The sequence below is a fragment of the Magnolia sinica genome, chromosome 9, assembly GCF_029962835.1.
Source record: "Magnolia sinica isolate HGM2019 chromosome 9, MsV1, whole genome shotgun sequence".
Classification (NCBI taxonomy): domain Eukaryota; kingdom Viridiplantae; phylum Streptophyta; class Magnoliopsida; order Magnoliales; family Magnoliaceae; genus Magnolia; species Magnolia sinica.
In genome coordinates, this window is record NC_080581.1 from 68,023,398 (window position 1) to 68,030,279 (window position 6,882).

Here is a 6,882-nt window from a genome sequence, read left to right on the forward strand (position 1 = left end):
TTTCATACCAATATCTGGTTAGACCGGATTGTTGCTTGTGAGGCAAGGCATCTACAAGATGGTGACTACTCTGTTGACGTGACTTGTAATATAAGGCATCTGGAAAAATGGTGACCACTTTGATGAGGGACTCTCGTAATTTAGACGACTTGTAAGGCAAAGCATCTGGAAAAATGGTGGCTAGTTTGATGAGTGGCTCATGTAATTTACACGTGTGACTTTTAAAGCTATGTGGGGCCATAATGTTATATATGTAACATCCACTTTGTCCATCAAGTTATGTGCTGGATTTGGGTCCCCCGGAGGAAAAACCAGCCAAATTTATAACTGAAGTGGACCACATCATAGGAAACAAGGGGAATTGGATACCAGCTATAGGTTTGAGTGTGGAGACACTTTGATGTGTATCTTTCATCAAAGCTGTTAGTCAATTGTAAATCACGCAGACCAATTACCTCCTTAGATTCTTCTCTTATGAAATGAGCCGGTGAAAACTAGGGTTCAAAACAACCTAATCCAAAACCTAGGCACAGGACATGGCTTGAACTCAAGAAGGTTTTCAAGCATTTTTACATTGTTTACATTGGTGAGGCTTATGGGAGTTCCCCATCCAATTTTGTACATACAGATCTGCTGGTAAGTCCAAGCGAGAGAAAATTATTCGAGCAGAAAGAGAAGGTGCTGCCAAGAAGGCCAAAAGGTAGGAACAGTTGCGCGAGAATATAGAAGGCTGGAAGAATTTGAAAGACCCACTATGGCAATACGTCAACTGCCATAACTGTTGAATTGATAAGGAGAAACGTCTTGTTTTTGGGTTAAGAGTCTAAAATAATATGAGAAAATGGATGGAGGACGTGGATAAAATCCATACAAATGGTGGCCCCTCGATAGCTGCCTGGAGCTTTCACCTGTCCCAAGCTCGGAACAGCTGAGGGTAGTACTTAATCCGGCCCCAAAGTTATAGCATCCACTCCTGTCGATCAGCTTATTTCTTGGATTTGGGGCCTCAAGACAAAAAACCAACCAAATGTACAATTCAAAGTGGGTCACATTACTGGAAACAGTGGGGATGGGATGCAAACCATTGGTTTGTTTGTAGAAACACTATGATGTGTATCTTTTAAAGCTGTGAGTTGATCAATTGCCCACTCATCTTATTGATAAGGTAACCATGACACTTTGTCATCCCATTTTGTAGCTTGTACTATTTGCTAAATATAATTTATGAACTCAGTAATGGAGAAATGAGGGCAGTCAATAGTCAAAAAAGAAAAAGAAAGAAAAAGAAGAATAAGTGCACAGGACTCTTTCACATAAATAAATAAATAAATGGTGCCGCGTGCTTGACCTGCTGATAGTCATGGCTTGCTTGACCCGGTGAGATAGTTGTGTTAGGAATTCCAAGAGCAGTTGGCAAGCACCTGCTGATGGTCATCGCTTGCTTGACCCGGTGAGATTGTTGTGTTAGGAATTCCAAGAGCAGTTGGCAAGCACATGCTGATGGTCATGGCTTGCTTGACCCGGTGAGATTGTTGTGTTAGGAATTCCAAGAGCAGTTTTGGAAATTAAAGCATGTTGGCCCCACATCTAATGGTGACTGTCAAAGTCATGCATGTGTATTGCCGTGTTGCATGTGGAAGTGTTCCATTTAAAGAAAAATGGACTGATGGTATTTATAAGATAGAGATGGATAGTTGGATACTTAATGCCACCTCCCTTGAATGATCACGGCCAATGATACCCGTTCAGGTAGTTAGTTGATTACCAGTGTTTGGAAATAGGGCAAAGTTCATCCCATCCATCTAAAAGGCCTAAGCCCAACTTCCACATTACATCATGGATAAAAGGAGAAGTGGACCCCACTTGTGCACGGTACATGCCTCCACACATGATAATAACATGGAATTTACATACTGTAGGCTCACTGCATAGATGCCTTGCCTGGAAAAACTAAAAAAGATCCTGTCAGTCAACTTATAAGGTAGGACACGGTGCATGAATCAGATGTATGACAAAATCCTCATGATGATGATGCCTTGATTCAAAGAGCCGGGCCCACATATGTATACAGAATGTGGTGACTATAATTCACTTTGTCAATCATTCACATCTTGATACATGTCTGGCCCTGATTTGTGAGACTGGGGCAAAGATAGAGTAGTGACCACCTGATCAAAGCCAATCACCAGACAATCAGGATAGTGTATATGCCTTCCCTAAAAGGATCAGGTCCATCTGAATACTAGAATGTGGGATGCGGATTGCCAAGGAAAAAGTGGGCAGAGAAATGGCTATAGTTGAGACCTCCGTACGTCTACTGTGTTTATATGTCATCCATACATACTGATTCTGTTCATAAAGTCACTCTTATTAGGAGGAATTGAAAACACAAAAGTATTAGCCTGATCTAAAACTTCTATAGCCCCACAAATGTTCAACGGTTGATGTTCAATCCTCAATGCTTCTGTCATGCAGCCCATTTAAATCTATCAAATAAATTTTACAAAATAGTACCTTATTAACAAGGCATTTACATCCTGATACCTCTATAAATTAAATTTTCATTAAGGCACTTCATTAATGAAGTTATTGTCAAGGGTACTTCTGTTAGTTTTCTTCCACTTTCCTTATATTTTTTCTAAAATGAATAAAATATCCACCAATTAATAAAGTTGCTTAAAAAATTAAATAGATATCTAAAAATAAAATTATTAATTAATGTTTTTATAAAAAAAATCACAAAAAAGAAAAAAAAAATCAACAATTTTCTCTGGACGCCAATTGCATAGTTAGGATGAGGATTTCCGGATTCGGTGTGGCCCTGACCGTGGGGCCCATCTTGATGTATGTAATTTATATCTAGGCTATCCATCCATGATCCAGTTTCTTCTAGGCCATGAACCCTAAAATTAAGAGGATCCAAATCTCAGGTGGACCATACCATAAGAAACTATGCTAATTGAATGGCCACCATTACAAACTCTCTAATGCCCACCATAATGCTTATCACTGATGTTTATTTGTCATACAACTTGTTGATAAGGACACATAATTAAATGAAGGGAAATCCGCCTCCCATCTCTCTTTCCCTTTTGTAATGTATTGTATTGTTAGATTTCTTCATGGGGAAATCGAATACCGTATAAACCTTTTTACTGAAGATATGATGGAATTATCTTCCTGTCATGGTGCTGTATTCGGGACCCAACCCTGTTAAATACTAGCAGAGAGCAAAAGAGTTTGCAACGAATTAGAACTCCACGGAAGCAAATCCTAGTTAGCTGAAATAGCTGTGTGCGTATCACAGTTATAGCATTCCACCCCTTACACATATTTTATGGAAGTATCACAATGTAGTGGGGCCCACTAGTTTACCTGATCAGATTTTCCAACCTTCAGGACAATCCAGACTGTTAATCAATAAGGCCCACTTTATAGAAATCTTACATATATTGTATATCAAAATCTTCCAACAGTTTTTCCTGATCATTTTATAGCATGAGCTAAAAAATGAAGCAGATCCAAATCTAGGTGGACCATACCGGAGGAACAATAGTTGTTGAACATCCACTGCTAAAAACATTTTGTGGGCTACAAAAGTTTTGAATGAAGCTGATATTTGTTTTTCCCTTCATCCAGTCATTGTGTCCTTATCAATAGGTTTGATGGCAAATAAACTCAGGGTGGGTATTACAGTGGGCCATTGGAAATTTTTAATGGTGGGAATTCAATCAACATTGTAGTCCATTTGAGATTTGGACGTGCTTATTTATTATTATTATTATTATTATTTGTGTTAATGCTCTCAAAAGAAGCAGAAATATGGATGGACGGCCTGGATATACAATACATCCATCAACGTGGGCTCCACAGTGAGGACCACACCGCGTTGGGTGAGACCAGGGCGCACCTAATCCGGATAGGTTTTAACCTATCACAAAGTATGGGTGTCAGTGTGCCGGGTTCTGGCCTGAAAAAACAGAATTTTGAATAGCAGTCGGCCGGAAAGAGTTCAAAATCCGGGCAGAGACTAATCCCTGATCTGGCCCGTTGACATTTCTGCTACAAAGACACCCACTTATGGTGTTTTCTGGGCTCCATATATGATTTATCCACCCCATCCACTCATTTTTCCATATCATCTTATGGCATGAGTATAAGAATAAGGAATATCCAAATGTCAAGTGGGCTCTAGAAAGTTTTTAAATAGTAGGCACTCAATCACCGTTGTTTCCACCCAAAGTGTATAAAAAATATACATTACGCTGGGGCTCATAGAACATCGACCGGTAACCAGTACCAGCAATGCAATCCGCGGCCGGTTGATATATATATATAAAATAACACTTATTTACGCAACCTTATTAATTAGTGGGCATTTTAGTTATTTTAGAAAAAAAAGTGATATCATTTTAAAAAGGTGGCAGGATGTAAATAACATAATAATAAAGAAGTATGATCTCGTAAAATTCTTCCACGCAGAAGCGGAAAGGCTGCTGTACCACACACGACCAGCTTGACTGGTGCGGGAATGCTAGGTGGGGCCATCATGATGTATGTGAGAAATCCACACCATCCATCTGTTTTAAGAGCTCATTTTAGTTCATGCTACAAAAATTTAGGTGGATCCAAAATTAAATTGGGCCATACCAGAAGGGAAACCGTGGAAAGAGTTTACCATCGTTGAAACTTCTATGGCATCTACCTTGATGTTTATATGCCATCCAAACTGTTTATATGTTCATTCTCACTGGGATGAAGTGAAAACACCAAAAACTTTGCATGATATGAAGCTTTTTAACCATACGAATGTTTCAAAAGGTGGTCATTGAATTCTTACTGTTTCCTCCCACCGCAGCCCACTTCAATTTTGGATCCAACTCATTTTTAGCCTTATTTCCTAAAATGATCTCTCAAAACGGATGCATGGTGTTGATTTCTTATAAACATCACGTTGGGCCCCACTTAGCATCCCAGCACAGGAACTTCCTGCCAAAGGCTTTGGCAGGAAATCCGCGCCCCTATTAATGCTCCCCCACGCGCGTGATTTCCTTAATTCCTTAGCATAAGTCCTGGAAACCTAGGTGAGGACTACCATAATGTTTGTGCGAAACCCACTCCGTTCATCTGTTTTTTTGGATCATTTTAGGAAATGAAACAAAAAAAAGAGTAAGATCCAATACTAAAGTGGGCCAAAAACGTGAGGATTAAACATTCACATTGAAATATTCGTGCGGCCACATAAGTTTTAAATCAGCCTAATATTTGCGTTTTCAGTTCATCTCAGTAGGAATGATGCTACGAGAGGTTTCAACGTTTAAAAATCTCCCTTCGCACCTTTTCCTTTAATGTAGACCACTTGAGTACAGGATACTTCTCATTTTTCGTTTAAAGTCCCTGAATGATCTCACAAGACTGATGTAGATTCCTTACAAACATCACGGTAGCCTCTGTCACGCCCCAAACTCGGAAACCGGGCTCACAAAATTCCCGATCGCCGAATCCAGCGCCGACAGCCTCCGTAGAACCCCATTCTCGGCTCCCAGCGCCCATTCGCCAGGTTCCGATCCTGGGATGCTACAAGGAGGATTTTCAACATCAGTTTGATTCGTAATAAGCATAACCAAAGGCATAACCCACAAACAACAACCAAAAACTCCATCACATTTCCACTATAATAAAAAACTTTACAAGTACAATGAGCATAAGGGAAATACAATGATGATAGACCAAAAGCCCCAAAAAGATCAGCCACGCGCCCAAGCCTCAGCGCTGCTGCGATCCAACGTCACCTGCACGCAACGGTCGTGCATAAGCTTATAGAAAGCTTAGAGGGTGGTGAAAGTATATGCTAAAGGTGGTAATGCAGCCAAGCAGTATCAGAGTAATGCGGAACATACTGATGAATGCCAAGAATACCATTAGTCGTACCAAGGCCATGCGGTGCAAAGAATGATGTCGGCCATACCAAGGCCATGCAATGCGAAATGCAACTCAAGCATACAAATCCTCATCTAAGTCCACATATCAATATAGCTAAAAAATCTGGAATATCACCGGGGTCTAGTATACTCCAAGCCAGATTGCCGCCCCATCGCGCGCAATAAGGTCAGTGGAAAAGACCTCACTATCTGCCTGCCAATATCGGGCTCGGCTCGTCAATAGCGGACCCATTCCTCGAGCTGGTCAGACTCAGCCTAGCATTGCCCCCTACTCTCGGGCAGGTAAGGCCGCACCCCCTTTCAACCGACCACGACACAGTGGAAAGCACAACCGTCTGGTAATCGGCACTCAGCGCTCATGCATCCACTCGGTCTAGACGTTGGAGCAACCTCCTGGTACCATAAGGGTTTAGGGACTTTCACCCAGGGATATCTATCGCACCCCATGTGGAACAGTATTTCCGGTATCCAATCATGCCAACCACGATGCGTCTGTGGAGGCTACGGCCCTGATGTCGCTAGGGCGTACAGTAACCATATCACACAATGCGAGTACATGAATCACACTATCCAGTCATACAGCAATCATGCGCGTATCGTGCGCTCATGTAGGGCAACACCCTCTGCACGGGAGCCCCTAAACAATCTGCCCAAAGGCATATGCTATGATCAGTCATTTCTCATATCAAGCATATGTATGATGCATATGATCATGAATCATGGAATTAAATATGTTATATAGGATGGATGATGTGCATAACGAAGATGGGCCTAGACGGCCTACACATAACACGTACGAGCCTAACAATGGGCCCCAGGAAAAGTCATAATGCGGACATTTAACCACACTAGACTTGCAATGTGGACGTCAAACCGCCATTGCTCCCAAGGCATAGCCCGACGTAAACATCATTACATAACCCATATTGGGATCGTACAT